Below are 20,448 nucleotides of genomic sequence, written 5' to 3'. Positions count from 1 at the left end.
GGGAAGGAACATTAGTCATCATGTAGTCCAAAGAGAGAAACCATTTGCATGGGTACCCTTAGAGCATCCCATTTGTTCAGAAACATCTTGGCCCACAAATATCATGGTGATTTAGCATGACTTCTTGGCTTTTCTGAGTCCTTGCTTAAAAAAATGTGCTATTTGGGGAAAGCTAATTGCTACTGGAATCCCTTAAACTGTTTGCCTATCATACTCATTTTAGGGTGTGGGTTTTTAATGATAGGCTTTATGAATAAGCTTATCCAGTGAAAGAGGGATGGGATGCAGGACAAATCAGTTCTAAATGGGTGTGGGAAAGGTCTTAATTCATTATACAAGAAAAAGAAACTTTAACAATCATTTTGGAGAGGCAGCATACCATAGAGAGTGATGAGTCTGGAGCCATACAGCCTGAGTTCAAATCCCAGTCTTGCCACTCACTAGCTCAGAAGAGTTACTCAAAAGTTCTTTGTCTCAGCCTCCCCATCCATCCTTATCTGTAAATAGAAGGCAGTAATAGTGGAGTTTGTCTTTTATAAAGGATTCAGTATGGGGCACCTGGGTGCCTCACTCAGTTGAACATCCAACTCTTGATTTTGGCTCAGGTCATGATCCCAGGGTCATTGGATCAAGCCCCACATGAGGCTCCATGGAGTCTGCTTAAGATTCTCGCCCCCCCCCCACCCCACATGCACAAATGCGCTCTCTCTCAAATTAAAATTTAAAACATTTTTTCAAGAAGAATTCAGTATAACACCCAACACTTACATGTTCTCAATATATGGAGGACATTGTTTCATTGCTTTTTCTTTCCAGGTCTCTTCAGGTAAAACTTTGCTTACGTTTGTCACTCATTTCTAGAATAAAACATATCCAGATCTGTGGTACATGACCCACTCACCATGTCCAAAATTGTCTTTCTACTTTGACCAAGAGTAGAGGGATGAAGAAAGCTCTAGGGAGAAAATGATGCTGGAATGCCATATATGGTGTTCACTCTAAGGGCAGATTTGTAGAAGTTAAGTTTACAGTTTAAGAACACCCCCATTTTAAGCTATTTGAGGATAGTTTTAAGAACCTGGATTGAGTTTAGTGTTTATCATTATTACTTTAGGTTTTGGGGGTTCTACATCTAAAGAACATAAACATGGGGTCTCACAGTACAGGTGAGTAATTCAATTAAACAAATATTTGTGGAACTCCTCTTAAATACAAGGCAGTGTCACATACAAAATTCTGAGGGACATGAAGACAACTAAAAAGCAGTTCTCACTCTTGGGTTTAAACAATAGAGTCTGTTGAAGATAATTGAATGCATCTAATGGCATTTCTATCTAAAAATAGGCGAGGAAGGAATCATTTATAAAAGATTATCACATTGTCATGAATTCCTTCCAAATGCCTCTTATCTACTCTGCCTCTAACGTCATAACATTATCCTAAACATCCATCTCTGAAGTTCACTTCGCTACAAATATCCTCTGGTGAACCGAGAAATAAATTGTATGATCAGAGATTATTCTGGGTGTCATCAAAAAGGAATGAAGGGTTATTTTCTGAGGCAAAAAATAAAGTGACAGTTCCACAAAATAGAATGTGTTCTCTTCCCAGTTCATAAAGATATAGAGCTATAAAAGGCAAAGCAATTTCATGTTAGTTTTCTGATGAATACCCAATACAATTTTATTTCAAGTTTACTTCATGAAATCCTTACAGGTGTGTATTGTCAATCTTTATTTTGGGGTTTTACTGTAGACTTTAATTAGGTACTTAAATCCAAACATATTAGTATATAAAACTAGGGGGAATGCCTTTAAATGAAAAAGTTTTATTACCGATATTACAATTCTTTCATGTTCTTGGTACAGAAGTTTGAACATCATTAGCATTACACAATGCTGAGTTCTAGATACATTCCATGAGAGGTGGTTAGCCAGTAGTCTGGAAACTTGGGAGTTTCAAGTACAAATTCTACTTTGGCAGTAACTCACTAGCAATCTTGCACAAATCTTTCAATCTTGTGTTTGCCCTTGTATTAAGTGAAGATACCCATGTTCTCTTGGTTCACAGAGTTGAGTCCTTGCACACTGTAGAGAATAAATAAAGACACGTGAAAGTCCTTTAGGAAGTGTTAAAAAAATACAAATAGTAGTAATAAGTCACTATACCTAGTACAACTCAAGTCATACTAATATAGCATATATAAATATTATGCTACATTGAACAAAATATATCCACAATATGATTCTGCCTATCACAGTGGCACCCAAAGAAAGCTTTGTTGACACATATTATATGACTCATATTATAGCACACGTTTAACTTCCTTTAATAAGCAAATCCATTCATTCAACATATGTAATTGTAGGTCTGAAAGCATAGCAGTGGACAAGATAGACAAGGTCCCTGCCCTACTGTAGTTTACATCCTTGTGGACAATTGCCTGTGGATTTGTCTTTCTCAAGCTTTAATGTGCATATGAATCATCTGGGAATTTGATTTAAATGCAGACTCTGATTCATTAGGTCTGGGGTTAGAGCTGGGGGCCTGCTGGTCCAGAACACCACTTTGGGTAACAAGGAACTAGGTAACCAGTGTGTTCAACTCTCAAGCAACAGGACATCTTAAGAGAAGAAACCTTAAGGACTGACCATGATATTGAGAATTTCAGGCAGCTAGTGACAAAAGAGGACGAGGAGGTGCATATGAGCAAATGGACTTTTTGTAACCTATCAATAAAGAGGCTGCTCAGAAGAACCCAGGAAGGATAAGACCCAAGAGCCATGCTCAGCCCCAAGTTCTCTGGAAGGAATCTTGGCCCACAGGAAGCCAGCTCTGATCAAGAGTACTGATTACATATATCAAAGATTTTCACTGCTGGCTGCACATTAGCATCTCCAGACCAATCTTTGGTATGGCTAGGACCCAGGCATCAGTACTTTTGAAAGTTCCCCAAGTGATTCTGATGTGCGAGCAGAAATGAAAACCATTATTTAACAGGTATGGATCTTCAGGAAGAGTTCTAATTTCAGGAGTTTTTATTATTTTCTTTAAAGGTGAATTATTAAATTGTAACTGTAATTTATTTTTATAGATTGTTATAAATTTTTAAATATATATACACTTAAAATCAGGAAAACATCCTTTTTCATAGCATTTATCCTACTTTTTAGCTTGGAAAATATGACAACTAATGGGAGAATAATATGTACAGTATAAATAGCAAACAGTGTCATTAGCATATAAAGACTTCTTTAAAACCTTAAAAAAAGACAATCACCACAATAGGGAAATGGGCCAAAGAAATGAAAAGGTTGGGGCACCTGGGTGGCTCTATCAGTTCAGTGTCCAACTCTTGGTTTCAGTTCAGGTCATGATATCACGTCTATAGGACAGAGCTCTGAGTTGGGCTCTGTGCTTGGTGTGGACCCTGCTTGGGATTCTCTCTCTCTGCGCCTCTCCCTGCCCCTCCCATGCTTGTGTTCTCTCCCTCTCTCTCTCTGACAAAAGAAAGAAGGAAGGAAGGAAGGAAGGAAGGAGAAAAGAAAGAAATGAAAAGGCAATTCAAAAAAGATAAAAATGCATGTGATCAATAAACAGCTTTTAATTTTTTTCCCAATGTTTATTTATTTTTGAGAGACCGAGACAGAGTGTGAGCAGGGGAGAGGCAGAGAGACAGGGAGATGCAGAATCCAAAGCAGGCTCCAGATGCTGAGCTATCAGAACAGAGCTCAACATGGGGCTCAAACTCACAAACCATGAGATATGACCTGAGCCAAAGTTGGACACTTAATCAACTGAACGACCCAGGAGCCCCAACAGCTTTTAAAGGTTTAACCTCAGCATTAATAAAATGGATACCAATTAAAATAATGACATTTATGATTTAAAAAATAGGGGTACTCAGGCAGTTGAGCATTTGACTCTTGATTTCAGCTTAGGTCATGATACCAGGATTGTGGGATTGAGCCCTGTGTCAGGCTCCGTGCTGAGCATGGAGCCTGCTTGAGATTCTCTCTCTCCCTCTGCCCCTCTCTCCTGCTCACTCCCACTCTCTCGCTTTCTCTCTCAAGTAAAATTAAAAAAAATAATAATGACACTTATGAAAGAGAGCAAACAAAAAATTTTGGAGGAAACAAACTATGGAAGGAGATGAAAACTAACAAGGAAAAAAGGTATTATTAATATCTTTGGAGAAGGAAGAGAAGACATTATATTCTTAGGACAAAAATAAGCTAAGTCACAGACTTCAAGCTGTATTACAAAGCTGTAATCATCAAGATGGTATGGTACTGGCACAAAAACAGACACTTAGATCAGTAGAACAGAATACAGAACGCAGAAATGGACCCACAAACGTATGGCCAACTAATCTGTGACAAAGCAGTAAAGAATATTCAATGGAATAAAGATAGTCTCTTCAGCAAGTGGTGCTGGGAAAACTGGACAGCGACATGCAGAAAAATGAATCTGGACCACTTTCTTACACCATACACAAAAATAAACTCAAAATGGATAAAAGACCGAAATCTAAGACAAGAAGCCATCAAAATCTTTGAGGAGAAAGCAGGAAAAAACCTCTTTGATCTTGGCCACAACAACATCTTACTCAACACTCTCCAGAGGCAAGGGAAACAAAAGCAAAAACGAATTATTGGGATCTCATGAAAATAAAAAGCTTCTGCACAGGGAAGGAAACAATCAGCAAAACTAAAAGGCAACTGACAGAATAGGAGAAGATATTTGCAAATGACATATCAGATAGTATTCAAAATCTATAAAGAACTTATCAAACTCAACACCCAAAACACAAAAAATCTAGGGAAGAAATGGGCAAAAGACATGAATAGACACTTTTCCAAAGAAGATATCCAGATGGCCAATCAACATATGAAAAAATGCTCAACATCAGTCATCATCAGGGAAATACAAATCAAAACTACAATGAGATACTACCTCACACCTGTCAGAATGGCTAACATTAACAACTCAGGCAACAACAGATGTCGGCAAGGATACAGAGAAACAGAATCTCTTTTGCATTGCTGGTGGGAATGCAAGCTGGTACAGTCACTCTGGAATACAGTATGGAGGTTCCTCAAAAAACTAAAAATAGAACTACACTACGACCCAGCAATTGCACTGCTAGGTATTTATCCAAGGGATACATATGCTGTTTCGAAGGGGCACATGCACCCCCATGTTTATAGCAGCACTATTGACAATAGCCAAAGTATGGAAAGGGCCCAAATGTCCATCGATGGATGAATGGATAAAGAAGATGTGGTATGTACATACAATGGAGCGTTACTTGGCAATCAAAAAGAATGAAATCTTGCCATTTGCAACTACGTGGATGGAACTAGAGGGTATTATGCTAAGTGAAATTACTCAGTCATAGAAAGACAAATATCATGACTCCACTCATATGAGGACTTTAGGAGACAAAACAGATGAACATAAGGGAAGGAAAGTGAAAATAATATAAAAACAGGGAGGGGGACAAAAACATAAGAGATTCTAAAATATGGAGAACAGAGGGTTACTGGAGGGGTTTGAAGGGAGGATGGGCTAAATGGGTAAGGGGCATTAAGGAATCTACTCCTGAAATCATTGTTGCACTATATGCTAACTAACTTGGATATAAATTTTAAAAAAACAATAAAAAAAAGAAAGCAAATACTCCCATGTATATGCTATAATTCTAAGTACCCATGAAAGCTTTTGTCTGAACACCTCAACATCTATTTTTTGAAATAAATTCATTTCTCTCACGAGAGAAAGAAAGAAAGAAAGGAAGAAAGAAAGAAAGAAAGAAAGAAGGAAAGAAGCTAAGTCATTAAATGTGTTGCCTTATTCACTGGGCCCCTTGCTGTCAAAGACTTCACCCAGAATATGAATGGCTCACTGCCAAAAGGCCACAATGCTCTCAGGTGGTCCATGCAGAGACCATATGGAGAGGCCCTGGGACTACAGGTAAAGAGAGAGATGCTTGGCCAGCCCCCAGCTGCTCCATTTCCCTGCTCTTCCAGTTCCAGCCATCATCTGATTGCAACCACATGAAAACCCTGAGCCAGAACCTGGTAGTTGGGTCCTTCCCAAATCCCTCATACACAGAAACTATGAGAGATAATGAAATAATTATTGATGTCTTGGGGTGATTTTTAAGTCAGTAATAGATACCAGAAGAAGATTTGGTAGCTGGAAGTTGAATGCTGCCATAACAAAACCCTAAAACAAGTGGCATTTGCCATTGGCATTGGTGGCCAGAACCAGAAGGGTGTTGAGTAGACCATTAGCAGAAGTCGAAAAGTAAGGACCAAGACAGAACTACCACACTAAGTACTTGCCAAATACCCAACCCACAGTAATAATGAGATTTAATAAAATGACTATTATTGTTTTAAGCCAATAAGCGTTGGGATGTTGGGGCACCTGGGTAGCTCAGTCGGTTAATCGTCTGACTCTTGATTTCTGCTCAAGTCATCATCTCACAGTTTGTGGAATTGAGCCCCACGTTGGGCTCTGTGCTGACAGAGCAGAACCTGCTTGGAATTCTCTCTCTCTCTCCCTCTCTCTCTACCCTTCTCATGCTCATTCTCTCTCTCTCTCTCTGTCTCTCAAAATAAATAAATAAACATTTAAATTTTTTTAATGCTTATTTATTTTTGAGAGAGACAGAGACAGAATGTGAGTGGGTTAGGGGCAGAGAGAGAGGGAGACACAGAATCCAAAGCAGGCTCCAGGCTCTGAGCTGTCAGCACAGAGCCTAATGCGGGGCTTGAACTCATGAGCTGTGAGATCATGACCTGAGCTGAGTTGGATGCTCAACCAACTGAGCCACCCAGGTGCCCCAATAAATAAACATTTAAAAAACAATAATTCTCCCTTAAGAAAAAGTGTTGGGATGTTTTGTTACACAGCACTAGGTAACCAGGACACCTCATATCTGGTACGAAAATTCTGGATTGATTACCATTCAACAGGAGAAACAGAACCACCATGAGTTATACATAGGGATTAGACGTTATACAATTGTGGGAGCTGGTTATGGCTGCGGCATCTGCTTCTGCTTCTGGTATTGGGCTTAAAATTGGCAAACCAATCCCAAATGATTGTTTGTGAGATTTCCCAAGAGGTGGATGGGATTTGAACTGCAGAGGTTTGAAGAAGATGTTCCCGTGGAAAGCCCAGACTTGAACCATTAGCAAAGTGAGGAAATGGAACTCTATGGAGGGCTTAATTCCCAGAGCCTTTTTCTTTAGACTGTAAGTCAAATTTCCCCACAGTTTTAAATTCTTTCCAGCATACCTTTTAAGTCCTTTGATTTCCCTCACTCATTATTTTCCTATGGGTGCTGTGATGAAGTACCATAAACTGGGGGGTTTTGAACAATAGAAATTTATTCTCTCATGATTCTGGAGGCTAGGACTCTGAAATCAAGTTATTGGCCATACCAACAGCTCTAAAGGTTCTGGTGGAGAATCCTTCCTTGTCCTTCCCTCACTTCTGGTAGTTGCTGGCAATCTTTGGAATTCCTTGGATGGCATCCAATTTCTGCCTCCACTGTCACATGGCCCTCTTCTGGGAGTACGTGTGTGCCCTTTCCTCTTATAAGGACACAGCGATTGGATTTGGGGCTCATGCTGACTGTGACCTCGTCTTAACTAATTATTTCTACAAAGACTCTATTTCCAAGCAAGATTCCACTGTGAGGTACTTGGTAGATATTAATTCAGGGGACAGTATTCAACCCAGGACACTCATTAATAAAATTTTCAGTGCAGTGTGATGATGTTACGGGGGGAAGTAAAATAGAGAACCAAAAGGGGAAGTGAGAGATGCACTGCTCTCCTAACCCGTATCTCATCCGGTGTCAGGCGGGACAGCAGTCCATGAGTCCTCTGGGCCACAACCAAATGCGAAGTGAGTAGGGTGATGAGGACTGGCGAGGGGCAGCAGCCGAGGTTAGGCGATGCCTCCGGAGAGGGCTTGAGACAATCCACTTTCCTTCCCCCAAGCTGAGGCTTTAACCGTAAGCATAAAACAAGTTGCTAGAAGGGAAGTTGTGGGCCCTTCTTATTTCTCCATCTATAGTGAAAAGTCACTGAAGCATAACAAATAATGAGGAGTTTCAAACAATTGAGACTGGCTACCCGTAGAAGCTTTTGTGTGCTCTGTGGGTCGGGGCTGCTGGTGAGTAGCGGTAACTGAGAAGGTGTTCTCCTTCTCGGGGAAAGTGTATCAGATGTTTAGTTATAAATGGTCAGAAAGTGTATTTAACAAGACAGGGGTATTGATCAGGAAATAATTGTTTGCTAGAAAAGGGGCAGTCTTTTCCATGGGCAATTAAGATGGTGTCACTTGATCCCTAGTCCAGGGAGAATCACTCTTCCAGCGCAGTGTCATTAACCTGGCGTCATGGCAACAGGCTGGTCGTGGGTTCTCCCTCTGGATCTTTCTTTTATTAATGTGTCTGCTGTTCACAGGTTCCAGCTTGCCCTTGCATTGTGTTGCTCCAAACACAAGTGACAAGGTGGAAAGAAAGCGAAGTAGACTTTATTATTCAGCACAAGCCTTCAAGAAAATAAAAAAACAAATAGACCAACCGTGGGCTAGCCACACTGAAAGGTAATCTCCTTTCTCTATGCAGGTCTGTATATCCTTGAAGTTCGTGGACCAGTAACATCAGCATCATCTGGCAGTTGTTAGAAATGCAAAATCTCTGACCCCACCCCAGATTCAGAATCTGATCTTTGATAAGATCCCCAGGAGATTCACATTCACGTTAAAGTTTAAGAAGCATTGCCAAGTATAAATTTTCCTTTAAATAATAACATCACCAGCAGCTGCCTACCGAGGGTTTCTCTTCTGAGGCACCACTCCTTTTCAGTAGCCTTGGTGGCCTGATAAGATTTTTTTTTAAGTGGAAAATTGTCACTGTTTCCTGCAATAAGAGGAAGCCTTGGCAATTTAGGCTCAGTTTATCATACAAATAAGTTTCCAAGCTCTGCCAGGTATTGGGTCCCCAGGATTTTCTTGTGCCCTGTCTAGTTTTCGGAGACATGTCCCTTGGACTCTGGCTCATCCAGTCAGCTCAGAGACCCCATCAGTGAATCAGGCACCATGGTCTGCAGCACCAAATGGAGGAGGCTTTTGTTCTAGAAATACTGCCTGCAAACTGCCAAAGAAAAGCTCAAAAGCAAGTTTTATGTCCTTCAGCCAGGACAGAGTGTGATACTGTTGCTTCTTATTCATCACAGTGCTGGATTTCTTATCTAACCTTAGCCCAAGGATCATTATGAAAATGTTTTGATAGGCAAAACACCCAGTTTGAAGGACTTGCCTTCATTCCTAGCAGACATATGAAATACCAAAGACCAGCTCTTAAAATTAAAATGAAATGAAAAATGAGGGAAAGGACCCTGAACTTTCCATTAAAACCAAATAATGAAAGCAAACCCTTCAATTATCTAGATATTTGTTTCCCAGACTTTGTACTTTTTTAATTTGGGGGAAGAGAGGACGGAACAGGATGGATTGTAAAGAGGAGAAGAGATGGGGCATAAAACCTGTAGTATAAAAGAATGAGTGATAATTAGGAATAGGATGAGTCACTGTGGCCATGGATTAACCTTGACAAAGCAATGTGAATTGTTTCCCATTATGGATGGGCAGCTGTATAACCTTGGGTAAATGACTGAACCTCTTTCTGCCTCAGTTTCTTAACTGGTAAAATGAGGATAATCGTACTACCTCCTCTTTGGACTGTTGCAAGATTAAATGAGATACTATGTGAACGTAAACCATTTCACAGGGGTTAGTATGTAATAAACACTGAGTACATGTGAGATTTATTGTTGCTTAGAAATGAAGTAAATTCTGAGACTAAAAGAATGTATTAGAGCAAAGATCTGAGTATCATGTAGATTAAAATCTACCTACGTAAAGAAGTGAAATGAGGAAGTGAGGTGCTTTACACAATGACTAAGGGAATGAGCAGATGAATCAGGCTTGGGAGAGGTAGTCTGTGCAGGTTGCTACAACAAAAAGGCCATAAATTGGGTGGCTTCTAAACAATAAACATCTGTATCTCAGAGTGCTGGAGGCTAGGAAATCCAAGAGCATGGCTCCAGGAGATTCAGTATCTGATGAGAACCATCTTCTCACTGTGACCTCATGCGGCAGAAGGGGCCGGAAGCTTTCTCAAGCATCTTTTATAAGGGCACTAATCCCAATCACTTCCCAAAAGCCCCACCTCAAAGTACCATCACACTGGGGACGAGGATTCAACATATGAACCTGCGGGCGTGGGACATAAATCCCTCATAACAGAAGGGTTCCCCTGAATTATTAGTTTTGTTCACCCACATTCATTTAATTAATAGAAGTAATCAGTTCCTCATAGCATCTTTATAGACATCACTTTTTGAGAGAGTCGTTTTCACGAGAACTATTTTTAAAAATCTGCAGAGTATCTGAGAATATTAGTCTTTTATAACAAGGAGAAACAAAATGCCTAATACACAGTGCATCTCGTTCAACATGCAGGTCTCCTGACTTCTTTCGGAACAGATTTTTCTCAGCTTGTCCCAGCTGCTATCAAACCCATCTAGTGAGTTTTATATTTTACTGTCTCTTTTCTTCATCTCTTACGTTAAAACAAATGAACCTTCTGAGTTTCCCCCCTATAATGTTCCCCTCTTGTCTTATCACATACATTCCAGATGTTTCTGCAATCCTAAACAGAGCACATTTCATTAGGGACCTGAGGAAACACATTGTTCATTCATGCATGAGGGAGTCCTTTCCAGTTAAAGACATTGCTTTGAACGAGTCTTCCAAATGGGTTTCATTGATAAGAAATGAAGGAAGTTAAAAGCTTGTCACTTAAGATTTGACAACAGCCAGAAAACTTTCGTTAATCATGAATGTGAAGTGATAACATTTAATCAGCATGGGTTACAATTGGAACATTGCCTGGAATTTATGTAGGCACAATCTTTTTTTTTTTTTTTTTAATTTTTTTTTTTCAACGTTTATTTATTTTTGGGACAGAGAGAGACAGAGCATGAGCGGGGGAGGGGCAGAGAGAGAGGGAGACACAGAATCGGAAACAGGCTCCAGGCTCTGAGCCATCAGCCCAGAGCCTGACGCGGGGCTCGAACTCACGGACCGTGAGATCGTGACCTGGCTGAAGTCGGACGCCTAACCGACTGCGCCACCCAGGCGCCCCGCATGTAGGCACAATCTTAACTGTCTGTGTAACTGTTGGCTGCTCTTTCTACAGTTCCTCCTAAAGATGAAATAAAGCTTGGGGCGCCTGGGTGGCTCAGTCAGTTGAGTGTCTGACTCTGGCTCGGGTCATGATCTCACGGTTTGTGAGCTCAAGCCTCGAGTCAGGCTCTGTGCTGACAGGTGGGAGCCTGGAGCCTGCTTCAGATTCTGTGTCTCCTTCTCTCTCTGCCCCTCCCCCACTTGTGCTCTGTCTGTCTCTCTCTCTCTCAAAAACAAATAAACATTTAAAAAAGTTGTTTTTAAAAAAATGGGATAAGGCATCTCACAACCATTATTATTTTGGATTTCCTTTTCAGAGATAGCTTATTCGGGTGAGAACTTTGGCCTTTGCCATTGTCAACATCTGCCTCTCAAGTAAGTAGACCGGGGTGATATGGGAAAGGTGCTAATGAATCTGTTGGCATCTATTCCTTTGCCCTTTTGTGCTCCTGTATTTGAAAGTCAGTTTGTTTGTGACTGGCCAGTCACATGGGATTATGTGGAGAAAGAAAAGACATAATTACTTCAGACCCTTCATTGACCAACAGTGATTTGGCAACAGCTTTGCTTACAGCACATCATGGCTTGAGTACAAGAGAAAATTTTTAAGAGAAAAAAGCTAGTAGTATTTAGTGTGTTGGCATTCTCCAGAAAAACAGAACCAACAGGTTCCCTCTTCCTCAGAGGACCCCCAGCTTATTTCTCTTAGGACCTTCAACTGATTTGACAACACCCACCACAGTACGGAGAGTTGTCTGCTTTACTCAAAGTCTACTGATTTAAATGTTCATCTCCTATAATAAATACCTTCACAGCTACATCCTGACAAGTATTTGATCAGATATCAGGGTACCATGACCTAGCCAAGTTGACACAAAATATTAGCTGTTCCATTTGGCTACTCTGAGAATTGGAATTGGGACTAATTGGTTATAATACCTTCAGACAAATGCCCTCAAATCACTTTGAACGCTCTGTTTCGATAAAGGAATGAGGACCAGAAAGCTTTCCAAGTCACTGCTATGTGGGCAGAAACTGTCTGTGAAAGCAGTGTCTCAGACTTTGTTCTTTTTTTTTTTTTTTTAATTTAATGTTTATTTATTTATTTTTTATTTTGGCAAGAGAGTATGTGAGCCTATGAGGGAGGGACAGGAAGAGGGGGATAGAGGATCCTAAGTGGGCTCTGCGGGGACAGAGTTCCACATGGGGCACTAACTCACGAACCATGAGATCATGACCAGAGCTGAAGTCAGACGCATAACCGACTGAGCCACCCGGGTGCCTCCAAACTTTGTTCTAGTAACAGTTTCGAGCACAGTGGTGCAGTAATATGGTGGTCAAGCTTTGATGTCAGATCATTGGAATCTGAATTCTGACTTTATTGCTTTCTATGTGATTTGAGGCCACTTACTTTTATTTCTTTCTGCTTCAGTTTCTCCATCCAAAAATGGAGATAGGTTCAAATGTTCTAACTCATTGGAAGTTTGTAGAAGGGTGCAAAGTACATATTAAGTATTATATAAATATTAGCTTTTGTTATTACTTAAAATTAATAACAAAGCCAAACATTTTCTTTTTTTTTTTTTTTTTAATTTTTTTTTTCAACGTTTATTTATTTTTGGGACAGAGAGAGACAGAGCATGAACGGGGGAGGGGCAGAGAGAGAGGGAGACACAGAATCGGAAACAGGCTCCAGGCTCTGAGCCATCAGCCCAGAGCCTGATGCGGGGCTCAAACTCACGGACCGCGAGATCGTGACCTGGCTGAAGTCGGACGCTTAACCGACTGCGCCACCCAGGCGCCCCAAGCCAAACATTTTCTTAATGCTTGTCCATCTTAGAGAGGTTTTTTTGTTTCTTTGTTTTGTTTCTAAGCCTATAGGCTTATAGAAAGGTATACTCTACCTCACCCCTTCCTACCTTTACCCTGGTGTTGACATCTCCGTGTCCCTTAAGGGGCACTCAATGTAACCAAGTTGTTTTCCACTAGGAAGGCCAAGAGAGGGAAGAATTGGAGAGATTCCTATTAATAAGTAAGGACAGGACAGGGGGCTGTCCTTCCTTGTCTCCCCCCCCCCCGGGGGGGGGGGCGAAGATTGGCTTTCACTGAGCAGATGGCAAACTTTATGAACCCTGCAAATGAACTATCCCATTTAAATAAATTGATGAGTAAATACTGTAGCAGGAAGGCCATTCTTTTTTTTTTTTTATGTCATTAATTGTGACAGAGAGAGTGAGTGTGTGCACATGTGAGCAAACATGCACACAAGTGGGGGTGAGGCAGGCAGAGAGGGAGAGGGAAATTCCTAAGCAGGCTCTGTGCTGCCAGCACAGAACCCAGTGCGGGGTTCCAGCTCACTAACTGAGATATCATGACCTAAGCTGATAAGAAGAGTTGGTCACTTAATTGATGGAGCCACCCAGGTATCCCCCTTTTCTTCAGAGAGAGAGAGAGAGAGAGAGACGGAGAGACGAGAGACGGAGAGTGAGCCCATAAGCAGCGGAGGGACAGAGGGAGAGGGAAAGAGAATCTTAAGCAGGCTCCACAGTGGGTGTTGGGCAGGGTGATGCAGGGGCTTGATTTCACAACCGTGAGATCATGAGCCAAAAGCAAAGGTCAGATGCTGAACTGACTGAGCCACCCAGGCATGCTAGGAAGGCCATTCTAAGAAAAAAAATGTATATAACAATTTAATGTTACAAAAACAATCAGCTGTTTTCTTTTTACCATATAAATTCTCATCACTTAAAAGACCCACCTCTTATTTCCTTTAAACAGCACACTTGCTTACAGCATGTGAGATGAAATTATATTACCAAAGCCTTAATTCATAAACAACTTTTCGGGGAAAGGTACACTCATAGTGTCAGCCATGGGCCTAGAACGCTGCTTGACACTTAGGGAAGCGATCTAATGAACGAGGTAGGTGCTCCTGTTTGTACTTTGCGTGTGAGGAAGCTGATGCTAGGAGAGGGAAATTGACTTGCTCGAGGGCCTGTGGGTGATTAGTGGTTGAATTAGAACTCAGCCTCAGGTCTGGTTCTTAAGTCTGGCTTCCTTTCCCCCACTCCCCATTCCAATGCCTGCTCTCATAAGACTAGAACTTGTTTCTAAAGCTGTGTCTCTGGTCCGTCCGTTCTACAGAGGCAAGATTGCACTCCGAGCTGGTCCTAGGCAAATCTAAGGAAGTGTACTAAATTTGTCTTTGACAACACCCCCAACTCCCCAGCAAGCTCTCTTTTGCTTCCCTCTACAGATTCTCAGTCAGCTAGTGGTGTCATCAGTTCCTTGCTGGCTTCCAACCCCCCCCCCCCCCACCCAGAGCCTTAGTGGGGCGTCCATCTGAGTCCTTCCCCTTCTCTCAGCATCTCACACTCTTTTTTTTTTTTTTTTTTTTAAATACTAGTCAGAGAAGTTCTTTTAACATGGGTATCAGATCAGGTTACTCCTCTGTTCAGCCAGTGGTTGATTCTTTTTTTTTTTTTTTTTAACGTTTATTTATTTTTGAGACAGAGAGAGACAAAGCATGAATGGGGGAGGGTCAGAGAGAGGGAGACACAGAATCTGAAACAGGCTCTGAGCTGTCAGCACAGAGCCCGACGTGGGGCTCGAACTCACGGACTGCGAGATCATGACCTGAGCCGAGGTCAGCCACTTAACCGACTGAGCCACCCAGGCGCCCCGCATCTCACACTCTTAATCCCACCCACACACTCTCCTTTATTCATAGCTTACCTGCCAATTCTATGTCATGATATAATGCTTAGTAATACCTTACATGGTCAAATTCATTACTAATTTTAAGTTATGTCATTAATTACCTGTACATGGTTTGAATCTTTTGAAGAAATAAAGAACTCATGAATTACTTGCTTAATTAAAAACACATCCTAAAGAACAGGAGAAGGATCTTAAGGGTACAAATTTTGGTGATATTCTCAGTAAAGTGTGTCTTTTGCTGTCCCTCCAATCATACCACATAGTTAGCCATCATATGGGCTTGTGCTTTAGCCCACTTGATTACATCCAAACCATTTATAACATAGGACACACTTTCTTAAACTTTATAAACCTGGAGAGGGGAGGGAAGTCAGCAGAGAGGGGTCCATTTTCTTACTACAAAAACCCTGTATCTAATAACCCATCTAATTACAAAGATGGAGGTTCTCGGGGCGCCTGGGTGGCTCAGTCGGTTAAGCGTCTGACTTCAGCTCAGGTCACGATCTCACGGTCCGTGAGTTCGAGCCCCGCGTCGGACTCTGGGCTGATGGCTCAGAGCCTGGAGCCTGCTTCCAATTCTGTGTCTCCCTCTCTCTCTGCCCCTCCCCCGTTCATGCTCTGTCTCTCTTTGTCTCAAAAATAAATAAACGTTAAAAAAAATTAAAAAAAAAAAAAAAAAGATGGAGGTTCTCTCTAGCCTATCCAGCTGTATGTCCTAGTAGTGACTTTATGTCTTCCCCTTACAGCACAAAACGCTTCTCATTTTCAATTTTTTTTCAGCTGCAGAGGCATTGAATACACTGTTGCTACTAAAAACAAAGCTCAGAGTCCAATTTGGAGACCTCGGTTTTCATTATGTTTTCAAACGCTCAAATCAAGCCTTCTTTCTCTTACTGGTATTTCCTCTTTTGCCTCTCTGCTTCTGCATTGTTTGTCTTAGCACACAAAGAAAAAACATTTAAATGCAAAGAGATAAATGGGTGGTAATCATTACAAATGACCCATTAGAACTGAAGCCATTCAATCTGCTTATTTGAACATACAAAGGCATACCTCTCTTCTGAAATACTACACTGAACAGATAAGAGTGTATTCAGATATAATTTCATGTGATTATCCTATAACAGGCGCTCCTAGCCACAATTCTCTATCAGGTGTTGTTAAGCACACAAACTGCTTACCAATAAATCTTGTCCATCAAATCTTTATTTTTCTTTCACAAAGATTCCACTTTGCAGGCAAACTCTGGCAACACCGCCCACCTATTAAAATAGCAAGAAAAGAAAAATGGAAGTTGAGAGAAAAAACGCTGGAACAATCTTTGTTACAAAAAATTGTCCTGTGTCAAATGTATTTCCTCCCTGAGAAAAAAACTACGTAGAGGGCATAAAAACTCATGTAGTAAAAGGCAAAATTAGAAAGTCAAATACAAGGGGCGCCTGACTGGGTGGCTCAGTCAGTTGAGCATCCGAATTGGGCTCAGGTCATGATTTCATGGTCGGTGGGTTTGAGCACCAAGTCGGGCTCTGTGGTGGCAGCTCGGAGCCTGGAGACTGCTTTGGATTCTGTGTCTTCCCCTCTCTCTGCCCTGCCCCCGCTCTCTCTCTCTCTCTCTCACACACACACACACACACACACACACTCTCTCTCTCTCAAAAATGAACAAACATTTAAAAAAATTAGAAAGTTAAGTATAAAAGCAGAAACATTAAGGTGCCATTATGGACTTATTTTGCACCTGGATTAACCAATGAATGTTTTTAACTTATATTGAAGAGAGGGCAGTCCGGTTTGAGAAGACTGGTTTAGAAATTACTTTTATGCATTATTTACTCTTGAAGCAGGGATTCTTTCTTATCCTGAAACTTTGGATGGGCTTCAGGGTCCTGTAAATTCTCAGAAATTTAGGTGTGTTCTTATGTATACTGGGCTTTTTTCCCTAGGAAATGTTCTGTAGTTTCTGTCAAATTTTCCAATTTTCAAATCTGAGAATCAGTGTTCTTAGAAGATTCTTTAAGGAACATGGAAAAGTTAGATACGCTGAGATACGTTTCAGTTAAATGTTGGTGTTTATGAGATCAAGGATGTGCATTCAAGGTTTTTTTCTCTGGAAGACAATGAGATCAGGTCTGTCTGGAGAGTTGCAACAAAATCTGACAGGAAAATTAGAGAAGAGCTGAGAGTTACATTGAGGCAAGCCCCTTGTGTGAACTATGGGAACACTCAATGCTATACCCAAATGATCATCATTGTCATCATCATCATCATCATCTCAGTAACTTAACATAATAAAAATTAACTTCTCATTCACACCAAGTCCAATTCCTGGTCAATAGGCAGCCTTCCACGAGGTCACTCAGAAATCCGGGGTCCTTGCATCCTATGGCTCTGTCTTCTTGTATAGTCTTGGATCCCTCTGTTAGAATCTTGCTATCTTGCCAGGAGGTAGCGGAGGAGAGAGAGGGCATAGAGGATCTCATGAGGATTGGACATCATTTTTACCCACGTTCCTTCAAGCAAAATTCAGCCCCATGACCAAACCTAACTATAAGGGAGACTGGGAAATATGGCCTAGCTGTATATTTAGGGGGTAGAAGAAACTTGTGGTGAGTTTTGGTGAACACACAGCATTTCCGCCCTCTCTTACATGAAGCAACAGTACTAGGAAGAGGTTGGAGGTGAAGAAGATACGCTGCTTTAGATACTGGTTGAAAGTCCATTGTCATTGGCGACCAATGTATGCCAAAAACAGTAGGCAAAAAAGGCAGGAGGTAGAAAAGTGTCCAGAGGATAGGACAGGCTCAGCGGAAGTGAAACTTAGGAGAACAAATGCTCAGAATGTCAAGCATGGAGGCAAGAGGAATTTGGGAATTCAGTGATCAGTATCAGAGCCTGAGTCACCTAATTAGTATTGGGGAAGAGGTAGGGCTAGGAGGGGAGGCTGAGAGGAGGTTCTGGCAAGACCTAGAGTGAGATAACCAAGAGCAGGAAAATTACACCACAGAGATGAGGGCTGTACACAAAGGTAGAGTCAAGACAGATTATTTGTGAGGTGACTCCTTCACGACCAGAACCTACAGACAGGGGTCAACTATAAGGAGAAACACATGGGAACCTGTTAAGGCCTGACACGATCCACCCTCAAATGTTACCAGTAACTTTATACTCTGCTTCCCAGTCACAGACAATAACCCAAATTAAACCTAGTTTCCTCACAGATGTTTTGGGATGAAAAAGGGCAATGAATCAGCACAAACCCTTCAGAGAACAGAGCCAATACCTCTCGTAGAGTATAGAGGATCCAGGGTGGCATATTTGCTTATAAGTAATAAATAACAAAAGTAGCAGCTAACGTGTGTAAGACCTAGTTCTTGGGCTTTAAATACATTTAGCCACTTAATCTTTACAAAAATGTTTATTGGAAGGAGGTACCTTTATTACCCCAATTTTACAGATTAAAAACTGAGCGGTGAGGGGTGCCTGGGTGGCTCAGTCGGTTAAGTGTCTGACTTTGACTAAGGTCATGATCTCACGGTTTGTGGGTTTGAGCCCCATGTCGGGCTCTGTGCTGACAGCTCAGAGCCTGGATCCTGCTTTGAATTCTGTGTCTCCCTCCCTGTCTGTCCCTCCCCCGCTCGTTCTCTCCCTCTCTCTCTCTCTTTCTCAAAAATAAATAAACATTAAAAAAATAAAAAGATAACTGAGCAGTGAGACTTATATGTAACTTGCTCAAGTAAATGGCAGAGCTGGGATTCTAAGAAGTCTGCCTCCAGAGTCAATGACCTTAACCACTGTGCATACTGCCTTTCCTAGATCATCAAATTTGGCCAGAATTTCAGATAACATTTACTCACTTAGTGAAGGTGCTAGTGAGGACACACCATGTAACTCTCTCCCAGAGATTTCACCTACCATTTTGTTTCCAGAAAACTGCCCCATCCTTTTGGAACGCAGACTAAGTCATGGATATCCAAAGAACGTCTTGAGCAGTTCACTGGAGGGGCTGTCCTCTCAAAAAATGTGTGCTCTGTCGCAGTGATAAGCTTGGAAGTAAAATATGCCACAAATGAATGAATGCAGATTGTCAGGGTTAGAAGGGCCACACACAGTCCACCCATTTTAGGGCAGCAAGGTTGAGTAGCTTGAAAACTGTCCCTGAGGAATAAGAGCAGGTTGTCCAAAGTTCCACGTAAAATACTTGCCTCCTTACCTCAGACCATTTTCTGTACTCAGCATAAGGGGATCGTAAGAATTAAAAGCCGGAAACTGTAAGCAGTGATGTGACTACATTCATTCTTATGTTGCTAAAGGAACAGTGAAAAAGAAAAGGGTTCAACTTCATAGAATTTATTGTCTATGAAATAAGGAATCTGATGTCTTGTTATATAACTAGCCAGGAACTGTATCCATTCAGGCATTTATTCACTCATGCCAGTCTTTCTCCTACCATTTATTCATCCATCCACTCATTTATCAATTTGGGCATTAATTCATTCATTTGCTCAAGTATTCACTCATTCCAAAATATCTACTGAGCCAAAATTTGTGCTAAATCCTACATGTTTTTAGCACCCTCATTCAGTAGTTTTCTTTCTGCTTGGTTTTCAAATTTTGTTAACAAGCCCAGTGTATGGGATTCCAGTACATTTCATTATAAAATGACCTTTATATTAAAGATATTTCAGGGGGCGCCTGGGTGGCTCAGTCGGTTAAGTGTCCGACTTCAGCTCAGGTCATGATCTCACAGTTCAAGAGTTCAAGCCCCATGTCGAGCTCTGTGCTGACAGCTTGGGGCCTGGAGCCTGCTTCAGATTCTGTATCTCCCTCTCTCTCTGCTCCTCCCCCACTCACGCTCTGTCTCTCGCGCTCTCTCGCTCTCTCTCTCTCAAAAATAAATAAACATTAAAAAAATTTAAGAATATATGTTTTGGGAATCATAATCAGGCCATTAATTATGGTATTGTTTGCAGCTTCTATCCATTAATCCAAAGTAAAGAGTTCACTTAGGAGTATTTCCTTTTTTGCTCAGGACCTCAGTTTTGGCCCCATCCTGTCTTTTACAGGCCACATGCTTAGTCCCTAGCCAAACATGGACAAGTCTTAAGTCAACAGTAAATTGCCCTCGGTACCAAAGAAGGCCTTAGATTTCTGCAAACATCTATGAGAGCTGTAAGGCCCTTGCTGTCCTTAAGAAGTACAACTCATTGGCGGGCGCCTGGGTGGCTCAGTCGGTTGAGCGTCCAACTTCGGCTCAGATCGTGATCTCACGGTTTGTTGAGTTCAAGCCCCACACGGGCCTCTGTGCTGACAGCTCAGAGCCTGGACCCTGCTTCTGATTCTGTGTCTCTCTCTCTCTCTGCCCCTCCCCCACATGCTCTATGTCTCTCTCTGCCTCTCAAAAATGAAGAAAATAAAAAAAATTAAAAAAAAAAGAAGTATACCCCATTGTGA

At 41.5% G+C, this 20,448-nt stretch overlaps 1 long non-coding RNA gene across 1 annotated transcript; it reads right to left on the bottom strand.

Annotated features, from left to right (window-relative positions):
- Positions 1–763: 763 nt before the first annotated feature.
- On the bottom strand, positions 764–18,531 carry LOC123607113. Its single transcript, XR_006716652.1, has 4 exons — positions 17,311–18,531; positions 16,179–16,259; positions 1,992–2,087; positions 764–857 (listed from the first exon to the last, which is right to left on the bottom strand). It is a non-coding gene; the product is annotated as an uncharacterized LOC123607113 (long non-coding RNA).
- Positions 18,532–20,448: the final 1,917 nt, after the last annotated feature.

This window comes from Leopardus geoffroyi, chromosome A1 (genome assembly GCF_018350155.1).
Source record: "Leopardus geoffroyi isolate Oge1 chromosome A1, O.geoffroyi_Oge1_pat1.0, whole genome shotgun sequence".
Classification (NCBI taxonomy): domain Eukaryota; kingdom Metazoa; phylum Chordata; class Mammalia; order Carnivora; family Felidae; genus Leopardus; species Leopardus geoffroyi.
This window is presented reverse-complemented; position numbering and strand designations above follow the sequence as displayed.